Source organism: Oryctolagus cuniculus, chromosome 14, assembly GCF_051225735.1.
Source record: "Oryctolagus cuniculus isolate XC-2025 breed Fujian yellow rabbit chromosome 14, ASM5122573v1, whole genome shotgun sequence".
NCBI classification, from domain to species: domain Eukaryota; kingdom Metazoa; phylum Chordata; class Mammalia; order Lagomorpha; family Leporidae; genus Oryctolagus; species Oryctolagus cuniculus.
Window position 1 is genome coordinate 19,607,694 of NC_142880.1, and position 25,397 is coordinate 19,633,090.

Here is a 25,397-nt window from a genome sequence, read left to right on the forward strand (position 1 = left end):
AGAGCTGGACTGGAGGAGGAGCAACCGGGACAGAACTGGCACTCCAACTGGGACTAGAGCCCAAGGTGCCGGCACTGCAGGCGGAGGATTAGCCTAGTGAGCCTTGGTGCTGGCCTAATTGGCATTTTAAGTGCTAATACAAACACCAACCCCTGTTTCTAATACATAGAATATAAGGTCTTCTTTTGCTGGTTGCAGCTTTCCAATCTGGTTCCCCACACCGTTCTAATTATATTCTTCTGAAGTCTGAACCTCAGACAGTTTAGACAATTTGGAACTTGGTAACAGTTTGGATAATGTACTATTTGAATTATTATTGGGAAAGAAAAACTCACAATCTCATAAATTATCAAAATGTCAGGAGAGAATTCTAAATTATGGATGACCCAAAATAACAAATCTCTACTACAATACTCTGTATTCTTCCTCTGTCTGCAGCAATATTTAGACAATCTCATAAAATGATCATTCTCTGATTCATTGCTATCCAAATTCATGAAGTGCTCCCCCGTCCCCCTCTCTCGCACCTCTCTCCTTCCTAAATGTGTTTATCTGGAATGAAAAAAAAAAAAACATTTTTTCTAAATCAGAGATCAACCCCTTCAATCTCAACCCATTGATATAAATACGGATAATATCTACCTCCAGTCTTATCTTTTTGTGCAAAGATTTCAAATTTTCTTGTTAAGTGTCTTCTCTGAGTAGTTGATTATGTCTTCTGGCCTTTTACTAAGAGCCAGTGTATGTTTTTCTCTGATTTTTTATATTTTTTCCTGAGAATTAATATTTTCCCCCAATTCCTTCTGCTTTTCTGCTCTCTGGACTCCTGTCTCCTGGAGACTCTAGGTTGTGGCACTGGTGACCTCTAACTTGCCATCATTTAGCAGCTGGGGAAATAGTTCTGTTCGACAAAATGAGTCATAAAAAATCACATCAGAAGTAAGTTCTTTACCTCTTAAGCCGTTTGCTACAGCTTTGGTTTAGCTATTTGAATCAGCACCAGGCTGTTAGTTACAGGTTTTGGAAACATGAAAGGAAGATTGGGTTTTGTTTCTTTTGCAAACAGCAGGATTTGCTATGGGCTGAGGTTTGGAGAGCACATGGCACAGGCATTCCTAGCAGAGTTCAGCAAGGTAAACATGATCCTTCATGATCGTCATGCGAAATATTTTTCATACTTAAGAATCTGTTAGTCTTAGCTTATACATTTCATAACGGTATTGGTGGGAAGGATGGGTGCCAAAATGCCCTTTGTAAGGCAACTAAATGAATTTGACAACGTGGACATTGCAGTGGCCGTTTTTACTGTATCTTTTCTTTCTTAGGTGCCTGTGACATAGTCCATTGAACTGCTGTACAAGTTTCTCTAATGCTGTTCACGGACACATTCTAAAATCAAAGACAGATAATGAATAATTAGCCAAACAGGTGCTTCAATGCTGAGATTAAACATGTCTTGAGCTACGTAAAGATATTACAACTAAATCTAATAATAAAATATTTAAGTTTGGATGAAGTTCTCATTTATTCCTGTATTATTATTATTAAGTGAAACATTCCGTTAGAGAGTCTGAATTTTTCATTTGGTGAGAAGTTCTCGTGTGCTTTTAACATTTAGAGGTAGGCTTGTATTCATATTAAGAAATGATGGAATCCTATCATGAATCCTTTAATGCCCACTAATCCATTTTCATGGATTATACATGAGGCAAAAATGTTTAGCGGAAAATAGCATACATTTTAGAATTGGTGGATCCCAGATTCATTAGAAGTATAATCTTCGGCCAGTGCCATGGCTCAATAGGCTAATCCTCCGCCTAGCGGCGCCAGCACACCGGGTTCTAGTCCCGGTCAGGGCGCCGGATTCTGTCCCGGTTGCCCCTCTTCCAGGCCAGCTCTCTGCTGTGGTCAGGGAGTGCAGTGGAGGATGGCTCAAGTCCTTGGGCCCTGCACCCGCATGGGAGACCAGGATAAGTACCTGGCTCCTTGCTTCGGATCAGCGCGATGTGCCAGCTGCAGCACACCGGCCACGGCCGCTATTGGAGGGTGAACCAACGGCAAAAAAAGGAAGACCTTTCTCTCTGTCTCTCTCTCTCTCTCACTGTCCACTCTGCCTGTAAAAAAAAAAAAAAGTATAATCTTAAGAAAATTTCTTAAATCCTCCTCAGGTTCATTTATTCTTCTTATTTTGAATGAGCATTAGGCCTCACAGAGCTGCTGAGAGAATGTTATCATGTAACTTTACCACTTAGGATAATGTTGCCATATTAAAATACATAATAAAATTTTAATTTCTTCTTATAGACTGACAAACTGTGAGACATTTTCCATCATAAAGTCATGTTCAACCTGGAGACCTTTTTTCACCAAATAGGGAGTGGACCAAAGGATCACCTGTTTCCACATGCACACAGTAACTAAACCTTGAGACAAGAGCATCCATAAATTAAGCCAAATTCCACCTGTGCACATCATCTGGTTCACTGGGTCCTCACAAGCCTCTTAGACCTACATGGATTATTGTGGGGGGAAAAATCCAGCAGCCATATTTTTCCAAATTAATTAATTTATTAATTTAATATGATTATCTTTCCCAAAAGAAAATGAAAATGACTATCATCATGACTCTTCTAAAGCTATGTCTTCCCAATGATTTATCAGTAAGAATATTAAAACCAACAGTTCTGGAGATGTTACTAATTTGTGCATTGATAATCAGATACCAATGCCAATTTCCTCCTCTTAGGAACTATGGATTTACCTGAAATGACCAGTTGTATGAAACTTCATATGGGGGCCAGCGCTGTGGCATAGTGGGTAAAGCTGCTGCCTGCAGTGCTGGCATTCCATATAGGCGCTGGTTTGAGTCCTGGCTGCTCCACTTCCGATCCAGCTCTCTGCTATGGCCTGGGGAAGCAGCAGAGGATGTCCCAAATACTTGGGCCCCTGCACTCACCTGGGAGATCTAGAAGAAGCTCCTGTCTCCCGGCTTCAGATTGGCTCAGCTCCAGCAGTTGTGGCCTTCTGGGGAGTGAACCAGCAGATGGAAGACCTTTCTCTCTGTCTCTCTCTCTCTCACTGTCTGTAACTCTGCTTTTCAAATAAGTAAATAAATAAATCTTTAAAAAAAAAAAAAAGAAAAAGAAATTCAGTGTGGATTCCAATGGCTACTACATTGTTCACTATGAGAAGCAAGGATGGGACCGACTTATTACCCAGCTGAATGAGACATGAGGACAGAATGGATCTGGTTCGTGGGGCATTTCAGGGATTAAGTAATGCACCATTTCCTCTCACATCACAGGAAATAGCTGGTTCACAACCAGACATGTCAGATTTCAGAATCAAATGTTCAGTGCTGATTAGTCACATGATATGGATCTCAGGTCAAACATTGGCCACTAGGCCAAAGCCAACCCACTAATAAGGTATTGTGACCCATGTAGTGTTTATAAAGGTAATCCAACATTGTTGAATGTGAGGGATTTTTATAAAAATCCTTATTTTTTTATTTTACTTAAGTTATACAAGTTTCATGTAGTTCGTATATACAGATTTAGGAACATAGTAGCATCCCCCCCCCGCCCCCCGCCACGCTCCAAGCCTTTCTCCTCTTCTCTTCCCTCTCACATTCCCACTCTTAATTTTTGCAAAGATCTATTTTTCAGTTTACTTAATGATCGTATAGTCAACTCTATGCTAAGTAAAAGAGTTCAATAAACAGTATGAAGAGACAAAAAAGCAAAAAACAGAAACACTTTTCCTCAACTGAAGAGACAAGGGCTGTAAACAATCATTAAATCTCAAAATGTCCATTTCACTCCAATACATTGCACTTCAGGTACTCTATTAGTTACCTCGGGTCAGGGAGAACATATGATATCTTTCTTTTTGGGGCTGGCTTATTTCATTAAGTATAATGGTTTCCAGTTGCGTCCATCTTGTTGCAAAAGACAGTATTTCATTTTGTTTTACAGCTGAGTATTACTCCATGGTGTATACATACCCTAATTTCTTTATCCAGTCTTCAGTCGATAGACATCTGGGTTGATTCCATATCTTAACTATTGTGCATTGTGCTGCAGTGAACATGGGGGGTATAGATATGTCTTTCATTTGCTGATTTCTTTTGGTTTGGGTAAATTCCCAGTGGTGGGATGGCTGGATCATATAATAGGTCTATATTCAGATTTCTGAGGTATCTCCATTACTGTCTTTCACAGTAGCTGTACCAGTTTACATTCTCACCAACAGTGGACCAGGGTACCTTTTTCCCCACATCCTCGTCAGCATTTGTCAAAAATCCTTATTTCTGAACTCTCTTAAAACATGACACTAGGCAACTGTCGGGCCTTCATTGCCACAGGACAACCATAGAGGTTGCAGTGGGCTGATGCCCCTTAAGATCAGGTCTGTGGTCTGCCATGCACCAAAACCCCAAATGGCACATGGTGGCCTGTTTCACTCACTTTGAGTAAATCCTCTAGACATTTGTGGTTTTGACCCCACATTAAAATTTGTTAGTAGCACTTACACCAAATAGATGTGTAATCTCTTAAATATAAATACAGTTTTTAACCTTTGCTTTTTAGTGAGCAGTTAGCCCAGTACTTGATCTACTCATTACTTTCCTTAAGTGTAGGAATTGGTATGAGATTAGTAGGGAAGTGAAGTAAGAATTGACTGCTCATACTTTAGACTTCTTAGATTTTCCTGGACAATCACAGTATTTTCTTTCCTTTTCAGTGTATCATCAACAGAATAGTACGTAGAATGAATCAAGTCACAAGATCACCCATGGAAGAAACTGTTGAGATTCAGGTGGAGTATGGTGTGTTCTGAGAATTACTGCAAGGTACTTCCTTGATTCACTGTGACACATTGTTTCCTCTCAGATACTTATTTAGGTCAACCTGACAGAAAGTAAACAGCAGGACTGTGGGGAGCAATCCGGACTGGACTGAGTTACTGGAATTAAGACTTATTCTATGCATCTGCTCTCCCACAATATGGCGCTGGGAGAGAAGTAAACAGCTTCCGCACAGCTGCCTCCAGTTCAACTAATAAACTGTAGGACTTGCTCCTGATTGGAGGAGAGCAGCGTACTCGGCGTGTGGGCAGCCGAGTTGGGATTGGCGGAGGAGGACTATAAAGGAGGAGAGAGACGGCATGCACTGGGGAACATCTAAGGGGAACATCTAGCTGAAGGAACACCTGTGCAGCCCCCGAGAAAAGCCGGCCGGCGGTGTGCCGCTCCCCTGCGGAAGTGGGGAATGTGGCCAGGGGGAACTGCCCTTCCACGGAGGTGGAAGGGATAGTAGCCAACCCGGGAAGAACCACCAGCAAACCCGGGGAGGGCCGAGCAGACGAAAGAACAGCGCAGGGTCCTGTGTCGTTCCTCCACAAAGACGGGGAGCGACATAATGGTGCCGTGACTCGGATATGAAGCCTAGGCAGGGTTCAGTGTCGTTCCTCCACGAAGAGGGGGAGCGACATAATGGTGCCGTGACTCGGATATGAAGCCTAGGCAGGGCTTAGTGTCGTTCCTCCACGAAGAGGGGGAGCGACATAATGGTGCCGTGACTCGGATAGGAAACCTAGGACGGATAGGAAACTTAGGAGGGAAGAAGCAGGAAAATACCGGAGAGAGAGACTAGCAAAGAGCCTAGGTGCCGGAAGAAGCTATTGAAAGCCTAGGCAGAGACTCGGATATGGACTGTGGGAAAGAAGTTAGGATTTAAAGTGAAAGCAAGAAGAAACTTAGACTCAGATACGGACTGCAGGTTGAAAGTGAAAGTGAAACCTGTAAGAAACTTAGACTTGGATACGGACTGTGGGGAGAAGCCAGGAGAAATGAGAGGAATATTGTTGGAAGAAAACTTAAGGAAACATACTGGGTAGAGAGGAATGTTAGGGGGGATGAGGCCGCGAGTGCAGGCCGAGGCGGAGATATAAGCCACCTTGGAATTCTTCAGGTCACCCCGGGGAGCAAGAGGCGAAGATCTGGAACCAGAGGCAGAGACGTGGGCCGCCAGGTTGAAATTCGCCAGGTTAGTCCGGGGAACTTAGACTGAATGCCGGTGGTGGCGGAAACATTCGCAGAAGCCGCTGCGTGCAGAGAGAGCACGGGGCGTGAATAGATGGGGAACGCGGGGCTGGCGCGAGGCCGTGGTGCGGGCGCGAAGTGCATGGAGACCGCGGAGCGTGCGCGCAGAGCCGGGAACCTGCCGGCGGGGCGAGGCGCTGGGAAGCCGCGCAGAGCCGTGAAGCTGCCGCGGGGCGAGGTGCCGAGAAGCAGCCTCGGGGCGAGCGCCGCCGGGAAGCCGCAGGGATAAGAGAAACAGAAGTTTAGAAGTAAAAGGAGAGAAATAGGAATGCTGGAAGATAGAAGTAAAATGGGAGAAATAGGAATGCCCGGAGATAGAGAAATAGAGAAATAGAGAGGCCTCCCTACAACACTGCAATGTGAGAGCTTGGATTCGGTCTGCCTGATTAGGGAAGTGGTGAGCACCTGCGGGCGGCTAGCAGCTTATGCGCCGCAGGTCACCGAAGACAGGCACATTATCAACACCAATAAGTCACCCCACAACATGGCAATGAGAGAGCTTGGATTCGGTCTGCCTGATTAAGGCGGTAAGCACCAGCAAGCAGCTCGACCAGAGTATGAGCTGCAGGTCACCGAAGACAGGCACGAATTAACATCAGTAAGGCCTCCCCACAAAAAGGCAATGAGAAGGCTTGGATTCGGTTTGCCTGATAGGGCTTGTAAGCCCCTGCAGGCTCGACCAGAGCATGCGCTGCAGGGCACCGAATACAGGCACGCATCAGCGCCTAAAAACCTCCTCACAACATGGCGAAGAGAGGACCCGGATTCGGTTTGCCTGATAGGACTTGTAAGAGCCTGTGGCAACTCTAGCAAGTAGAGCAGAGTGTGTGCCGCGGGACACCGAAGACAGGCGCGTATCAACGCCAAAAAATAAAAAGAAAGGGGGATCTGTGGGGAGCAATCCGGACTGGACTGAGTTACTGGAATTAAGACTTATTCTATGCATCTGCTCTCCCACAATATGGCGCTGGGAGAGAAGTAAACAGCTTCCGCACAGCTGCCTCCAGTTCAACTAATAAACTGTAGGACTTGCTCCTGATTGGAGGAGAGCAGCGTACTCGGCGTGTGGGCAGCCGAGTTGGGATTGGCGGAGGAGGACTATAAAGGAGGAGAGAGACGGCATGCACTGGGGAACATCTAAGGGGAACATCTAGCTGAAGGAACACCTGTGCAGCCCCCGAGAAAAGCCGGCCGGCGGTGTGCCGCTCCCCTGCGGAAGTGGGGAATGTGGCCAGGGGGAACTGCCCTTCCACAGAGGTGGAAGGGATAGTAGCCAACCCGGGAAGAACCAGCAGCAAACCCGGGGAGGGCCGAGCAGACGAAAGAACAGCGCAGGGTCCTGTGTCGTTCCTCCACAAAGAGGGGGAGCGACACAGGACATTTGGGAAAGCCTCTTTGTACAACAGAATCCTCTGGTTAGAGAAGGGAGAGGATGGAGGCTTAATCCTTGTCTACTGGGTTTCAGGGGGCATCATGGTGGCATAGCGCATTGGAGGCTAAGGTTAGGAAAAACTCTGGTCTGCATATGAACACATCTGTGACAGGCTTCGAAAGTACTGAAGGTATTTAAAGGTTTTTCTGCTCCAAAGAGGAAGCTCTGAGCAGATTGCAAAGAAGGTGGATTAAAAAATTAAGACTAGGGGCCGGCACTGTGGCGCAGCAGGTTAACACCCTGGCCTGCAGTGCCGGCATCTCATTTGGGTGCTGGTTCTAGACTCAGCTGCTCCACTTCCGATCCAGCTCTCTGCTATGGCCTGGGAAGGCAGTGGAGGATGGCCCAAGTCCTTGGGACCCTACACCCACGTGAGAGACCTGGAGGAAGCTCCTGGCTCCTGGCTTTGGATCGGTGCAGCTCCAGCCCTTAGGGACAATTGGGGAGTGAACCATTGGAGGGAAGATCTCTCTCTCTCTCTCTCTCTCTCTCTCTGCCTCTCCTCTCTCTGTATAACTCTTTCAAATAAATAAATAAATCTTAAAAAAAAATTAAGACTAGAAAAATGAGAAATATTGACACCGTAGTAAATGACATCCAATCTTTCAAGTAGTTGGACTGCCTTTTATTTAGTTTTTTGTTTGTTTGTTTGTTTGTTTGTTTTTGGTTTCCACCTTTAAACTGTAGGACGAACCCTACAGTTATTGATGAATCCGTGGAAAACAATAACACTTTTTTCATTAGGTAGACAAATAAATGAAGCAAAGAGTACAAGTTTTGACTAAAACAGAAGAGTCGAGTCCAGAGTTCTTTGTTTATTAATTGTTTGAGCCTAGGAAAGTCATTTAACTTTCTTAAGCCTAAATTTTCTAATCTTTAAAAATCTCTGGTTGTAACAGTGTCTAACACACAGGGTTGTTCTTAGGATTCCATAAAAGAATGAAGATAAAACACTAAGTATAGTACCTGCTTAGTAAGTATTGACTGTTAACATTATTAATATCTAATACAGATTGTGTTGAAAAGAGGAAGAGGCTACCACATAGAAAATTATGTTTCAAATAGTGTGAATTCTCAAAAATGCAGACTGTAAGCTTGTGCGTTATTATGTTTGCAACTACACAGGGGGAAAATGATTAAAAATACATGGGAAGGGCTGGCACTGTGGTGTAGTGGGTAAAGCCGCCACCTGCAGTGCCAGCACCCCATATGGACGCTAATTCAAGTTCCAGCTGCTCTCTTCCCAATCCAGCTCTCTGCTGTGGCCTGGGAAATGGAAGATGGCCCAACTCCTTGGGCCCCTGCACCCGTGTAGGAGACCTGGAAGAAGCTCCTGGCTCCTGGCTTCAGATCAGTACAGCTCCAACCATTGTGGCCATCTGGAGAGTGAACCAGTAGATGGAAGACCGCTCTCTTTCTCTGTGCCTCTGCCTCTATGTAGCTCTGCCTTTCAAATAAATTAGAAAATAAAATAAAATAAAATAAAATAAAATAAAAACATGGGAAATAAAAGCCCAAAAATATTTCCAAATATTATTGGTGAATGTATAAAATAGTGAAATTTTGAGTATAATTTTGAGTATAATCATTTCTATAATTTCAAGTTGTTTTGTAATTTGTTTATATTATTGGTATAATAAAATTAACCCCATAAGGCAGCAATTAAAGAGGCTTATAACAGGTTTTAAATATTTTACTTGCTATTATCCCTCCATAACATATAACCTCTTCCCTCCCTGCTTTCTGAACCATCGTTTTAAGTGTTGAAGGCAGTAATCAGTGACCACATGTAGTTTGGAGAAAGAATTTAACACAGGGATGAATCTTTGTTTTTATTAGGTTTTTATACTTTTAAAATGTCATTTAAAGACCTAGACCTTGTCTGATTTGAGTAAAATTAAAATAACAACTTTGATTTCCTTGCAGAAGAGTCGTCTTTGTTTCTTTTAGTCCCACACTTTGAAAAGAAACCTCCAACTTTCCCATCAGGAATATGGTTTTATTTCACAAAAGTTCAACTTGCTGAAACTGTACAAATGAGTAGGTGTAGATATTTTTTCCTGTTAGGTTGAGGTATATGCTTATATGTGCATCTTTTCTTTTCTTTTCTTTTCTTTTCTTTCTTTCTTTCTATCTCTTTCTTTCTTTCTTTTTTTATTAATTTGAGAGGCAGAGGAAGACTGGTTCACTGCTCAAATGGGCTTATGGGTTGGGACGGAACTGGGCTGAAGCCAGGAGCCAGGAACCTGATCTAGGTCTCCCATGTGGTTGGCAGGAACCCAAGTAATTGGGTCCATCATTGCTGTGTCCCAGGGTCTGTATTAGCAGGAAGCCAGAGTCAGGAGTCGGACCAGGGATTCAAACCCACGTACTCCAATGTGAGACCCTGGCATCATAACTGGCATCAACTTCTAGGCCAAGTGCCCACTCCATGGGTTTTTCTGTAAGCTAAACAAACACTCAGATGACATCCTGGACATTGTTTGAAGCATAGCATGGGTGACCTGGACTGGGATTTTTGTTAAACAATTTGGCAAAGATGAATAAATATCAAGCTAAAAATAAAGAGAAGTAGGTGAATGCAAAAGTAAAGATTTCTAACGATTGAATCGATTTCAACAAGAAATTGATTAGACTGGGCTAAAAGCAAAAACAACCTTAACATGGAGTAGTTTTTAATGTATCAAACCTTCTTTTCAAAATTGTGACCCTAGAATACCATCTTCTCTTGTTGCTGAAGCTAAGATCATCAACTGCTCCTTGTATCATGATGCTTCCATTTTGGGGGAGAAGCAGTGACTGTCATGATATTTTTCTTCAGAAATACAGCAGGCCACAGAGTCATAGGACATATGGCACAGCCCTCTGTCTTCAGAAAAATTTCTGGAAAAATTTCCATGTTTGTTTTAAAGTCACTCTGATGGGAAGAGTCAGGGCACAGGATCTTTCTCCTTTTGCCTCTTTCTAGTTTAGGTTCCCTCTTTTTAGATAAGAACTTAAAATTTCAGAATCTCAAAGTGGCAGGTCATCACATAAGTGAGAAATTCAACAGGGAATGTGTTTCTTCCAGAATCTGTTTGTATACCACACAGTTATGATAATCTGGGTGTTGGATGCTCCCAAGAGTGGCTTCCAGAGCCTGTGTGGACCTCCCAGAAATGCTTGCACCAATCTCTTCACACAGGGAAGACGTAAGGATTTGTTTCCTCTACAGAAGATGCAGTGGCATTATGGTGCTCGGGGTAATCATTCTGGTGTTTGTTCTCCTTAAAGGAAAATGCAGACTCTAAATAAGATGAGAATTCTTGTTTTTTTTTCCTGCTCACAATGGTCACTGCTTCTCTAGTAGGGTTAAGAACAAACACCACAAAAAAGAAAAGGCACAGTACCTGTCCTCAAAGGTCCCAATTGCAGTAATAAATCAACATTTCTTTACATCATTTGGTACTAAGTGCTAATATTAACTAGCTTTGATTTCACTTATTAACCTCTTACTGTGTGCTAAGTATTATTCTAAGTGCCTTTTAAGATGTATCAACTAATTTCATCTTCGCAACTAGCCTATGAAGATGATACTGTTGCTACTCCCTCCCTGTAGCATAAGGGAGGCAACTGAATTCCGGAGATGTTGAGTAATTTGTCCAAGATTACATAACTGGTCAGTGATAGAGCTAAGATTTAAACAAAATTGGTTGGAGCCGGTGTTGTGACACAGAGGGTTAAACTGTCACTCGTGAGGCTGGCATCCTATATGAGTGCCAGGTTCAAGTCCCTGCTGCTCCGTTTCCTATCAAACTCCCTGATAATGCACCTGACAAAGCAGTAGATGATGACCCAAGTACTTGGACCACTGCCATACATGTGGGAGACCTGGATGGATTTCCAGGCTCCTGGCTTTGGCCTGGCCCAGCCCTGACCATTGCAGCCAATTGGGGAGTGGACCAACAGATGGAAGATTTCTGTGTGTGTGTGTTTCTGTTATTGCTACTTCATACTTGTTTGCATATTAAGAATAGGAGGGTTTAAGCCGGCGCCGCGGCTCAATAGGCTAATCCTCCACCTAGCGGCGCCGGCACACCGGGTTCTAGTCCCGGTCGGGGCGCCAGATTCTGTCCCGGTTGCCCCTCTTCCAGGCCAGCTCTCTGCTGTGGCCCGGGGAAGGCAGTGGAGGATGGCCCAAGTGCTTGGGCCCTGCACTCCATGGGAGACCAGGAGAAGCACCTGGCTCCTGCCTTCGGATCAGCGTGGTGCGCCGGCCGCACTGCGCCGGCCGCGGCGGCCATTGGAGGGTGAACCAATGGCAAAAGGAAGACCTTTCTCTCTGTCTCTCTCTCTCACCATCCACTCTGCCTGTAAAAAACAAAACAAACAAACAAAAAAGAATAGGAGGGTATTTCACAAAGCTCATGGATAACAGAATTAAAAAATATTTATTTTGGTGCAAAGGTTTTTGAAATCCATACATACAAGGAGTCTTTAAAAGTTCATGGCAAATGGTTATTATGAAAAACTTGTGCACACTTTTCAAATTTTTGCAACAGAACAAACTTTCTTTTAATTCCACTTCCCATGAACTTTCTAAAATAGTTTCATATTAAAAGCCATGACATAGGGGTAGGCATTTGGTGTAGTGATTAAGATGCCCCCTTGGGACACCAGGATCCCTTCTCAGAGTGCCTGGGTTCCAGTCCCAGCTCTGCTCCCCATTTCAGCTTCCTGCTAATGTCCACCCTGGGAGGCTTGTGGCTTTGGCCTGGCCTATTCAGGCAGTTGCTAGCATTTGGGGAATGAATCAGTGGATCTCTCTCTCTCTGTCTCTCTCTGCCTCTGTCTCTCTCTCTGCCTTTGAAATAAATAATATCAATCAATGAAAATTAATGACAAAAAGAGCCATAAGTACTGAACAAATCATCAGCTTCTGTTTCAGGCCTCAGTGCAGGAAGGGATGAAGCCCTTGATGTGACTTGGTGCCCACAATGTGAAACAGCAGCCCTGCCCTTCTCAAAGGTCTGGGGCAATTAGAATTACTGTGCCACATGATAGAGGACTACATCAAGGTGTGTGTTGCTTTCAGACAATTAAGTAAGTAAATACACAATGTCTGGAGGATCAGTGAGGCTCATTCTGTTCGGTGAGTCTCCTGTGGGTTCAGGTCATGAAACAGCTGAGAGGACCCACTGAGAGTCTGAGAGCCAAGCCAACACCATGGCACCCCGCGGGCAGCGCCCCTGGATCTTCCTCATCACCAGTGCTAACGGCAGGTACCAGGGTTGTGAGTGAAGCATCTCCACTCATGGGGATTTTTGTATAAAGTAATAATCCTCTCTCAGATGAGCAATTACATAGTGCTTTTAATGCAAAAAATGCTGTTCCTTAAGTGTGGTGGGTGGGAGAAGAGGAAAAGAGAAGAGAAACAGGGAGGTAAGTTGTAATGCGATTTGGGAATGATTCCTGCAGAAGTTGAGTGAAATACAGTGGGTAAGAGCTGTGCTGGGAGCTACATTTAGCCTCTCCATAAAGCTTCTCATGTTGCCTGCCGTATCACCTTCTCCAGTATTTTAAGCGAGTGATTGACGTGCAAAGTTGGAGTGATGAGAGGGCTCCGTCTGGGACAGGATGCTTCGATCGGCTCTCTCGAAGCTGGCCTGTGACCCAAACCATGCTCCTTGCATCCGGGAGGCAGCTGAACTCCTCTCAGTGGATGGATTCCAGTGGAAAATTAAAGTGGATCTAGACTTCTGTCCTATTCTTTGTTCTTTTCACTTTGATGTTCACGTCTTTGATCAAGGAAGACATTAGATCTAAAACCTTTTGGTGCACAGAGCAGAAAAAAAAATGCTGAGAATTACATACCCTGTTTTATGCTCTCTCAGAGTAAATGCTTAGCTGATTTTGTGGGAAGCCAGGTTTAGGCCCCTGCATGGCAGAACCAGTAAATATTGCCATGATAACAGAAAGGTAGGCAGGGAGTCTAAGAGGGCAACGAGCATTCTCCAAAAGTGATGCCTTTTAAAGATAAAATAAATGCTGGGACAGGCATTGTAGTGCTCCAGCTACTTGGGACAACTGCATCCCCTATCAGAGTGCCAGTTCAAGTCCCAGGTGTGCCACTTCTAATCCAGCTTCCTGCTAATGCTCCTGGGAGGCAGCAGATGATGGCTCAAGTACGTGGGCCCCTTGCCACCCACATGGGAGACCTGGTTTGAGTTCCAGCCTCCTTGCTTTTGCATGGACCAGCCCTGGCTGTTGCAGGTCCTTAGGAAGCAAACCGACAAATGGAAGATTGATCAATCGATCAATTGATCGATCTATCCACCCTCTTTGTTGCCCTTGGAGTAGATGAAAAATAAAAACAAACATTTGAAAAATAAAGATGAAACCTTTTCAGAAGAAGTAATGTAAAATATCCAAGCAATTAAAACACCAGTGATCACTGATGAAACTCATAAAAAATGGTTGTTGTTGTTGTTTTTTTTTTTTTTATGTGTTTGCTTCCTCATCAACCAATACCAAAGGTCGAGCTTTGAACCTGAGTTCAGTTTTGGTGGGAAGCAAGTGATTCTAACCTCCTAAAGGATGTGTGTGGTAGTGAAATTGATGCCTGTGGTGACTACAATCAGAAAGATGCCCGCAAGCCAGTGGATTATGCTGCACTTCAGTTCAGCTGCTGCAACCCACAGGTACTAACAGACTCCACCACCATCTTCTCAACATAGGCCTTGATTTCTGCCCAACACGTGATTTTATATTGTTATTTTTTTAATCCAACTCTAGAGTTGGATGTTGGGTAAATTAAATTTTTGTATTAATTAAGGAAAATTTTTTTAAAAAGAAAAAAATCATAATTTGGCCATCACCTAATGTAACAGTGTCAGTTTTTCCTGTGACGACCTTGGTGAAATCTTTCTTTGAATTCTTTTTCTTTTTGTTTTTTTTTTTTTTTTTTCAAAAAGTCACACCAGTTTGTCTGCCTCTTGGATGTTTCTGCTCATTGGGATTGGACCATGAAATAACTTTCAGAAAAAACATCTTCTGACTCTGTTCTCTTGCTGTCTGTTGCTGTTTGAATGCGTTATAAGAGTGAGGCTGAGACAAGCAGTAACATCCTGCTGCCCTAACCACAATAGAAAGTCATTGTTTCCTCTTTATGCTAGTTACAAGAAGGATGGCCTTAGCCTGCACTAACACTCCACAGTGAATGTGAGGGTCCAAACTGTTGAGGACACATGGAAGAATATTCTGGGCTAAGCTTAGTTATGCTTGTACTCAAGATGATATAATATTGAGTTTTTTCCCCCCTAAACTCCAAGACTGCCAAGTCTGAGTCCTAATGAATTTCCTCACACAGGTGAATTGGTAACTTCATTCATTTCTGAGTTCAAAATATACTTGTACATCCCCTCTTTGTGCCAGCCAGCACTGCCAAAGGAGCAAAGGACAGGGCAGGGAACAAAACATCTATGTGGTCGACCGTCAAGGAATTCACCATCCATTTGTTACCATTTTTCATCATTTCAGCAAAACATGGTGAGATGAAAACAATACAGGCTATCTTTAATCTCTATTTTATGATTCAAATAGCACTTGGGATATTTAAGTACATATTGCCTATTGGAAATAAGATAAGCTTAAGAATCACAGGTTTTGATCCCATCTCCAAAAGGGCTACTTATGTCCCCTCATGCAAGTTATGGAAACTTCCCAAGATCTCTTTCCAGTTAAAAAAAAATCTGGAAAATAACAGTCTCCCTGTGTAGCTTTTACAGTAAAAGAGCTGTACAGAGACTAGTATAATCCCTACCATACAGCCGCTTCATGACAAATGCCAAGTTTCCCGTCCCCTTCCCTCTGTTCTGTGTTGTGGTTTTTCTGAGCCATCAAAATTAATATCACTTATTGTTAATCTGTGACTATCTCTTATTAAAAATCATATACCAATTTGGAATAAAAAGTGGCTAAATGGGGCCAGCGCTGTGGCCTAGTGGGTGAAGCTGCACCTGCAGTGCCAGCATCCCATATGGGTGCTGGTTTGAGTCCCGGCTACTCCACTTCTGATCCAGCTCTCTGCTATGGCCTGGGAAAGCAGTCAAAGATGGCTCAAGTCCTTGGACCCCTGCACCCACGTGGGAGACCTGGAGGAGACTCCTGGCTCCCAGCTTTGGATCAGCACAGCTCTAGCCATTGCGGTCATCTGGGGAGTAAACCCTCTCTCTACCTCTGCCTCTCTATAACTGTGCCTTTCAAATTAATAAATACATCTTTTTTTAAAAAAAGTGGCTAAAAGCCTACAAGTCAATAAAAATTAAAATCATAATGCCTTCTTTAGGAGGACAGAAAATAATAACATTATTGTATCTTAACCTTTTTAAAATGATTTGTTTATTTTAAAGGCAGAGTTAGAGAGAGAGAAGGAGAGACAAGTCTTCCATCTGCTGGCTCACTCCCTCTCTGTTGCTATGCCTTTTAAACAAAATAAATACATCTTTTATAAAATATGTCCTGATAGAGATACATAATTAAAGAAATGTAGAGAGTACTGCTTTAAACATAAATTTAAACATAAACATCACTGAATAATCTAACCATAATCCCCAAAAAAGCTTTATTTACACTTTCATTTTATGGTTAAATTTGATCAGTTTCATAGCTTTGAGATCACACTGAGTGAATATGAGTTATTCTTCTAGTAATTAATAGTATTTGTTACAAGCAACAGCTTATCATATTGTTACTAATGTTTTATATTTAAAACATATAGAATATATGACACAATGAACATAAGGCCAGCATTTCTATTAGTTAAGTCTGTGGGGTTCTTTGTTATTTGCAAGTTGTTTCTAAAAAGATTTTATTTATTTGAAAGGCAGAGCTAGAGAGAGAGAGAGACAGAGACAGAGAGACAGAGAGAGAGAGAGATTCCATTCACTGATTCACTCCTGAAATGGCTGCAATAGCCAGAGCTGGTCCAGACTGAAGCCTGGAGCCTGGCGCTTCAGCCGGGTCTCTCACGTGGGTGGCAGGGACCTAAGTACTTGGGCCATTTTCCACTGCTTCCCTAGGTACATTAGCAGGGAGCTGGATCCAAAGAGGAGCAGTTGGGGTGGGGGCTGGCTCCTATAGGGAGCTAGCATTGTGGTGGTGGGTGGCTTCATCCACTGGGCCACAACATAGGCCCCTATCTTCCGATTTGACCTGGGCTCACTTGCTGAGAGAATGATCATCTCTGTGGCTCACTTTTCTTCCAAAGACGAGTTGTGAGAGATTTGTGACTTTCTATTGCTAATAATGTCAAAATAATTGTTCAAATTGTAGAATTGAAAGAAAACTTGTGCCGACATCTCATATGGGCACAGGTTCTAGTCCCAGCTTCTCCACTTCAGATCCAGATCCCTGCTATGGCCTGGGAAACCAGGAGAAGATGGCTCAAGTCCTTGGGCCCCTGCACCCACGTGTGGGAGACTTGGGAGAAGGTCCTGGCTCCTGGCTTCGGATCAGCGCAGCAGCCGTTGTGGCCATCTGGGGAGTGAATCAGCGGATGGAAGACCTCTCTCTCTCTCTGCCTCTCTATAACTCTACCTTTCAAATATATAAGTAAATCTAAAAAAAAAAAAAAAAAAAAACATGGATTCATAGAATTTAAATGAAACTACACTTGATAGACACAGCCTTTTGGCATATGTCACCATAGTGTATCATGATGCAAGAGGTATTGTATTAAGATTTGAGAGTCTACATAAAAAGTTTTTTTTAATATACTGCAATTATTGGTAATTCTAGTTGCCTCTTTTGGAAAACATCTAGTCTTTCATATGTTTTCACATTCTAGTGTTTTACATCTTCCTTTCAAAATAAATATTAGATTTATTTACCCTTGACGCAAATTCAGACTTCGAGAACATGAATCCCTGCTCCCCATTTACTCTACATCCTGGGCAAGTCACTTAACTTCCTTACCCAATGACTTCAGTTACAAGATGATGGTTTATACTTCTTGCCTTACCTTATGTATTATTGAAAGACAGAGTGAAATAATAACTATGCAAATAAAAGATGAAGAAAACCTTCTAGAGGTTGGCTAAGAAATGCTCACACCTGTGGGTGTATAATTTGCAAGCTGGTTTGAAATCCTTTGGCATAGAAAGTGTTTTCTGAAGCATGTCAGTAATATTTTTCTTGCGTATTTTCAGGTGAAACTATTCTTTGAGTCTCTTAAGACCCAAGAATCACATCTTTATCTTTCAAGTTGCTCTGGAAACCATAATCACAAATGCTAAGTGACTGGGAAGACTGAGGATGTGGCTATTGTTAGGGTTTTAGTGGTCCACAGAAGGAGGTCCCTAGGCCCTGGTGAAGGGTGTACGGGGTCAGAGTACCAACAAGTTCGGGTCAGAGCATGGATGTTTTGTCTAGCCAGGAAAAGCCTCAAGTAAGCAGGCCCTGCCACTCCTGCTCTCCTGCTGACCAGTACATGGTTCTGGGTGGAGGCTGGTTTGGTAGCCTATTTAAAAGTAACCTTGGGGGCCAGCATTGTAGTGTAGTGGGTAAAGTCGCCACCTTCGGTGCTGACATTCCATATAGGCACCAGTTTGAGTCTTGGCTGCTCCACTTCCGATCCAGCTCTCTGCTATGTCCTGGGAAAGCAGTAGAAGATGGCTCAAGTCCTTGAGCCCCTGCACCCTCATGAGAGACCTGGATCATGCTCCTGGCTCCTGGCTTTGGATCAGCACAGCCGCCATTGCAGCCATCTGGGGAGTGAACCAGGGGATGGAAAACCTCTCTTTCTCTCTGCCTCTCCTTCTTTGTGTAACTCTTTCAAATAAATAAATAAATCTCAAAAAAAAAAGTAACCTTGCTGAATGATGGATCAGCGTGGAGGTACAGACACAGACACTTAAGTATAGCTGCAACCGTTTTAGCTCAATGCAGCTTTCCCCATAGCTTCACATTATGTATGTCATGATTTTATGGTTCCGTAATCTCTCTTAGCATCCTGGAGTGTCCATCCAATTATACCTCCATGGAAAAATAGCCAGTCCGTAAAACAAAATAGAACAAAAATTATGGTTTGGGCCAGCTATGTTGCACAGTGGGTTAAGTTGCCACCTGCAATGGTAACAACCAATATGAGCACTGATTTGAGTCCTGGCTGCCCCATTTCCGATCTAGCTCCCCATTAATACACCTTGGGAAGCAGAAGAAGATGGCCCAAGTGCTTGAGCCCGTGCTATGGGATGCAGTTCTGGGCTCCTGGCTTTGGCCAGGATGGAGTTCTGAGCTGCTGGCTTTGGCCTGGCCCATGTGGGATAGAGTTCTGGGATCCTGGCCTTGGCCTGGCCCAGGCTTGACTGTTGTGGCCATTTGAAGAGTGAATCAGCAAATGGAAGATCTCTCTCTGTCCCTGTGTCTCTGTAACTCTGTTTTTCAAATAAGTAAGCAAATCTGAAAAGCAAGCAAACAACAGCTATGGCTTTCATTTGTAGTCTTCCCACGTTCAACTCAGCCCAGACTAAATAGTTTATTTAAGTCTTACCATTGACAGAAAAATCTGATAAATGATAAGGATCAAGAAACCACAGACTTTGTCCCCACATCTCAGGTTAGAAACTGGAGGTCAGGGTTTATTGGGCAAAGGGAGGACCCTTTGGCTTGAGTTCACATCTGTGAAGGGCCTCAAGGGTAAACTGTTGAAATCATCTCCAATGAAATGGAATCTGCAGTCGCACAGGTGCTGGAGAAAAAAAAAAAATGTCCACTAAGGTTTGAGCTTTTTCCAGGTCTCCGACGTGAGTGCAAGGGCTCAAGCATCTGGACCATCTTCCACTGCTTTCCCAGGTGAATTAGCAGGAGGCTGGATTGGAAATAGATCAGCTAGGACTCAAACTGGCACCCATATGGGATGCTGGCACCGCAGGTGGTGGCGCCACAGTGCCAGTCCCTCAAAACTTTTTGCATCACAGTAAACTTAATTTCATTTTCCACCAGCAGCCTGCAGTGCCCTGGTATTGAGGTGTGTTAATTCATTTTGTCCTCACACTAATCCCATGAAGGGAATACCCACTCTCAATTATGAGGACAGAGTGAAGCCCAGGATGGTTAAGAAACTTCCTGAGCCGGCGCCGCCGTAGCTCAATAGGCTAATCCTCTGCCTGCAGCGCCGGCACACCGGGTTCTAGTCCCGGTCGGGGCGCTGGATTCTGTGCCGGTTGCTCCTCTTCCAGTCCAGCTCTCTGCTGTGGCCTGGGAGTGCAGTGGAGGATGGCCCAAGTGCTTGGGCCCTGTACCTGCATGGGACACCAGGAGAAGCACCTGGCTCCTGGCTTCAGATCAGCGTAGTTCACTGGCCACAGCGGCCATTGGGGGGTGAACCAATGGAAAAGGAAGACCTTTCTCTCTGTCTCTCTCTCACTGTCCACTCTGCCTGTAAAAAAAAAAAAAAAAGAAACTTCCTGCAATCACAGTTGAAGGTAGTGGCGGGTGCAGAATCTGAGCCCGGGGTGTCCACCTCAGTCCCATGCTGTCCCATACAGTGGATTCCTGCAGTCCCAGGCTGTCTAGTGACTGCCTATGCTACCATCACCAGCAATGCTTGATAAAAATGCACATTTTAGGCAATATCTCAGAATTTAGGGGATGAGGCTGTGGCATCTGCTTTGTTAAACAGGTACCCAGAGACGGTGTAATGTCACCATCACCACAGTTTGACTCTCACTTACAGAGTGATTTCCTTCTAAGCATTTTTTTTAAATAAAATTATTTTTATTGGGGCTGGCACTCTGGCAAAGTAGCTAAGCCTCCGCCTGTGGCACCGGTATCCCATATGGGTGCCTGTTCTAGTCCTGGCTGCTCCTCTTCTGATCCAGCTCTCTGCTATGGACTGGGAAGGCAGTAGAAGATAGTCCAAGTCCTTGGGCCCCTGCACCCATATGGGAGACCTGGAAAAAGCTCCTGGCTCCTGGCTTCAAAGCAGCCCAGCTCCAGCCATTGTGGCCATTTGGGGAGCAAACCAGCAGATGGAAGACCTTTCTCTCTGTCCCTCCCTCTCTCTGTAGCTCTGCCTCTCAAATAAATAAATTAAAAAAATATTTAAAAAATAAAAAAGAGTGGGACCCATTATGGGAAATCAGATTTAAAAAAAAAAGATTTTCTTTATTTGAAAGGCAGAGTTACAAAGAGAGGGCGAGGCGGGGGAGAGGGGGATTTTCTATCTGCTGGTTCACTCCCCAAATGGCTGCAACTGGCCAAAACCAGGACCTAAGAGTCTCTGCTGGGTGCAGGGGCCCAAGCACTTGGGTCATCCTCTGCTGCCTTTCCAGATGCATTATCAGGGAGTCGGATTGAAAGTGGAGCAGCCAGGATTCAAACTGGTGCCCATATGGGATGCCGGCATTGCAGCTGGGTGGCTTTACCCACTATGCCACAGAGCTGGCCCCTCTAAGCATTTGTAGTAGGCTTAAGATATCCTTTTGGAAAAGACAGAAAAGGTGTACCTGTGCCTGCAGGATTTTCTGCAGTGTTTATTTCTAAACAGGATAGGGTATAATTGAACAAATCTGTACCCTTTTCAATGGTGGCAGCCAGCTAGGGGGAAATAAAATGGCTAAAACAACAGTGAAAGAATATATTCATAGGATATCCTTTGTATGACTGCTTAATTTTAATCAAGCATGATCATTACAGTCATTTTAAAATCATAATCTAGGGTGGGCATTTGGTGTATAGATTAGGACACTGCTTGGGACTCCCACATTCTGTTCAGAGTGCCTGGTTTGAGTCCTGGCTACTCCACTTCCAATCCCGCTGTCTGCTAACACACACCTTGGGAACAGCAAGAGATGGCTCAAGTACTTGGGTCCCTGTCATCTACATGGAAGACCCAGAGTGAATTCTGGGCTTCTGGCTTTGCACTGGCCCAGCCTTGACTGCTGTGTGCTTTGCAATGGCCCAGCAGATGGAAGATTTCTGTTTCTCTGACTCTCTCCTTTCAAATAAAGTAAAAAAAAATTAAATCATATTCTTAAGTCTTTCTTTTATGAGAGATCTTCAAAATGGTCATGGAAAACATGGATTATGAAAACATGGATTGCATTGATTTTTGCACCAAAACAAATTTATATTTTAGTTTCATATTTCCATGAGCTTTTTGATAACTTCATGTGCTCATATATATTTTATTGAGTTATAACTCACATGCCACACAATTCACCCATTTAAAGTTTAGCTCCATGATTTTTTTATTGTAGTCGTGGAGTTGAGCACCTATTAATACAATCAATTTGGCCGGTGCCGTGGCTCAATAGGCTAATCCTCCGCCTTGCGGCGCCGGCACACGGAGTTCTAGTCCCGGTCGGGGCACTGGATTCTGTCCCAGTTACCTCTCTACCAGGCCAGCTCTCAGCTATGGCCCGGGAGTGCAGTGGAGGATGGCCCAAGTACTTGGGCCCTGCACCCCATGGGAGACCAGGAGAAGCACCTGGCTCCTGCCTTCGGATCAGCGCGATGGGCTGGCTGCAGCGCGCAGGCCGCAGCGGCCATTGGAGGGTGAACCAACAGCAAAAGGAAGACCTTTCTCTCTGTCTCTCTCTCTCACTGTCCACTCTGCCTGTCAAAAAAAAAAAAAAATACAATCAATTTCATCAGTCTAACAAGACACCCTGCACTTATCAGCAGTCAGTTCCCATGCTTTCTTCCCTTCTCTCTCTCCCTGTCACTTTGCCTTTCAAACAAATAAATACAGAAATAAATCTTTAAAATAATAGTTTTACTTTATCTGGCTGGGCCTTTTGGCTAATGCCGAGGCTCTGTGAGGACTCTGTTAGATAATTATTCCACTCTCCTTTGCATTCTTAGTTTGGTAACTTCAAACATCACTACACGATGCAGAGGGCATGTGCTGCAGCTGGGCTCCCAGGGTAAGGGGACACTAGCTCCTTTGTCCCTAGCGTGGCTGGCAACCTTGCCACGGTTGTTCCTGTTTAGGCAGCAAGCAGCTTCCTGCATTTACTCAAGAGTGCTGATCAGATCACATTTTCAAATATGTCCATTGAATTAATGCATTGTGCATTTTGGAATAATCAGAAAACCCATCTCATAGGGGTAACACAAAACTCCATCAATTATTCCATTAATTAAATTGGGATATCTAGTAAGTAACACATAGAATAGGTTCCTAGGAGCCCCAAGTTAGCTGTGTTTCCCTTTACTGCAGATCCCTACATGAACTGTTGTCATTGATCCTACTTTCCTTGTGGGTAAGAGAAGGCAACTGGGGGCTCCAGACACTGGTTTGAACACCAGCGGCCTGGGTTCCAGTCCACGTGGTCCCCTGGCCTGTGTGTCATCATCCACCCTCTCCAGATGGGAGGCCCCTCCTGGGTTAAATGGGAGGCGTGATTAACCAGCTCTTCCAGGGCAGACCAAGGGCTTTATTTATTCATTGGCTATCATGCTTGTTGGTTCTGTAAAAACAACTGCTGTTTGTTATTCAGGGTGCTCATATTTTCCCTTTGATGCTATTTAGTTTCTACTATAATTAGCCCTCCAAATTGTTGGTTTTCAAACGGTAAGTGGCAGGCAGCAAGGGTTCTGAAAATAGTAGATGGGTGTAGTAGGTAATGTCACTCCTCCCATAATGAATAGAAACTTCATAATAACTTAAAGTGTTACTGCCTTAAAGAGGAAGTTCTCCGTGGGAGGAGGGAGGGGTTAAAGACAGAAACATCACAGATAGTGAGTCTGAAACTATGTTTCTTCCAGAAGGGCTTCAAGAAGTGAAACAACACAAAATGGAACAAAACTCACTATTAATCTTTCGAGGATAGGGTGGGATTCCGAAACACACTGATTTTGTTTACGGTTTTTACCTCCAGTAGAAAGCTACAGGTCTTTATTGTGCTTGTGTGGAGGAAGGAACGAGAGGGGTGGGAGGCAGGAGGTTAGCAATATTTACCTCTTTGATCTCAAAGGCGGGCCCCATCCACGTCTACGAAGCCTTTTTGCTACAACCTCTGCAGCCTTGCGGATTCAAAACAGAACGCAAGATGACGTGTTTCACACTTGAAAGCATGGCAGGCTGGCTTGCAGATGAGGTGAGGTGAGGTGATTGAACACGGGGAGGCTTCAACCTCCGTGGCAAGAAGGGTTTTCACTGCGAAAGCGACTCCAGAGGCACGCAAAGCCTCTTCACGGAAGGAGCACACAGCGTGGGGTCCTGCCAGTACTACGTGGACTGAACACTGGTGCTCCAGCCCCTGGGGCTCCCTCCGCAGCGCCCGGGCGGGAGGCGGTGTTTGTTCGGCCAGGGAGAGAGCAGCTTGCAGGAGTCAACAGACACGGACCCTCCGGGCTCCGTGCACAAACGCACCCTTCCACGCGAGACACTCCAGGGAAGCGTTTTCCACGTGGCAAGTGGACTGGAACTCGCAATAGCATTGCACGCATTCGTTTCAGCATTCGACGCTGATTGCTCATCTGGACCTCACGAAGCCACCCTAAAACAGTGACACAGCCCTGCTGCTCTTGATCAGCTAGCCTTGTGGAGAGGGAGGTGGACGATAACCTGACACCACCACCTGAAGCCTTGTTTGAGTAAGCAGGGCTGTGGCGGACATCGCGCAGGGTGGACGCGCTCGTGGCGTGGTTAGAGAAAGGTTCTCTGCAGAGGTCAAATTGAAGCGAGACCCAAGCGCCACGAAGAATCGGGACAGTTCTTGCGCGAGGAGCGTGCACCGGGAACGGCGAGCCTGTGTTCCTCGCGTCCCAGAGCCGGGCAGGGGGTTTAGCTTTTATTCCACGTGCAATCGGTACGCACTGGAACTTCTCAAGCCGGGGGTAGGAAGTGCACCATAATGAACGTTCTACAATGCAGTATCGTACTTGAAGGGGGCTTTGGCACCGAATTTCTACGTCCCGTGGTGGTCAGCCACACAGGGCCACCTCGCCCCGTTTGCGCAGGCCGACTACACCCTGGCCCCACGGCGGGCAGCTTCCGAGCGGCCGAGCGTGCAGCAGTTGACAGGCGCAGGGTCGTGCAGCCCGGGCCAAGACGCTGCAGGGGCTGAGGCTGAATGAGGGGCGGAAGCCGTCGCGGGGTGGCTCCGTCGCGCACCCCAGCCCTAGGACCGAACCCGCTGGCCCCGGCGCTCTTCCCCGCGCGCTCACGGGGCCAGCAGCCGTTCCGCCTCGGAGACTCGCGGGCGCTTCCTAATTTGGCGCTGCAAACAATAGTGGCTCCGGGCTACAGGCCACGGCGCGAGTGCTGGCGAGCGGGGCCGACGCAGGGAGCCGCTCGGGCCTAGCGCCGCGGGGCGCAGCACCCCGGGAACCGCTGGCGTCGACGGAGGGCTCGGCTCTAACGGGCCTGCTGCCCACGTCCTGCGGGGGGCCCCGCGGCCCGGTCCGACGGCCCGGCGCCGGGTTTTCCGCTGCGCCGACATCCCCGGGGCCGCGCCCTAAGGGACCGCGCCAGGGGATGCTCTGGGGCCCGGGGCCGCCCGGTCGCTGCGCGCGCTGGGAAGACCTAGGGTGCCCGCTCCGTCCCGCAGCCCGTGAACTCTGCGGTCCGGAGAGAGACCTTCGCCCGCAGGCTGCTGCTCTGCCCTCAGACATCGACCCGTGAGGCACCTGCCCGGCGCGGTCTCCCCGCCATCCCATCATCACCCCGGCTTTACGTGCGGCGGGGAGCCCGATTTCACCGCCGCGGTTACTCTGGGTGTGTTTACTGCCTGCCTCTGGACTGTCCGCCCCTCAGGGGACCGACTGTGTTTTCCTGGCGCAGCACTGCGGTCCCCGCACCCAGGATCGCGCCGGACTGAGCCACCGAGCGCAGCCCCGCGCGTAGCGGAGCCGGCGACGTTACCTCAG

The 25,397-nt window shown here is 45.6% G+C and overlaps 1 protein-coding gene and 1 long non-coding RNA gene across 2 annotated transcripts in view; one reads left to right on the plus strand and one right to left on the minus strand.

Annotated features, from left to right (window-relative positions):
• LOC138845142 (uncharacterized) overlaps positions 1 to 4,938 on the plus strand; it is a 31,749-nt gene extending 26,811 nt beyond the window's left edge. The window contains exon 3 of the long non-coding RNA XR_011381935.2: positions 4,747 to 4,938. This is a non-coding gene — a long non-coding RNA (uncharacterized LOC138845142). The remainder of the gene's footprint in view (positions 1 to 4,746) is intronic.
• Positions 1 to 24,693, minus strand: part of ERAP1 (endoplasmic reticulum aminopeptidase 1) — a 178,637-nt gene extending 153,944 nt beyond the window's left edge. The window contains exon 1 of the mRNA XM_089313058.1: positions 23,485 to 24,693. The gene's annotated coding sequence lies outside the window, so the exon portion shown is untranslated. The remainder of the gene's footprint in view (positions 1 to 23,484) is intronic.
• Positions 24,694 to 25,397: the final 704 nt, after the last annotated feature.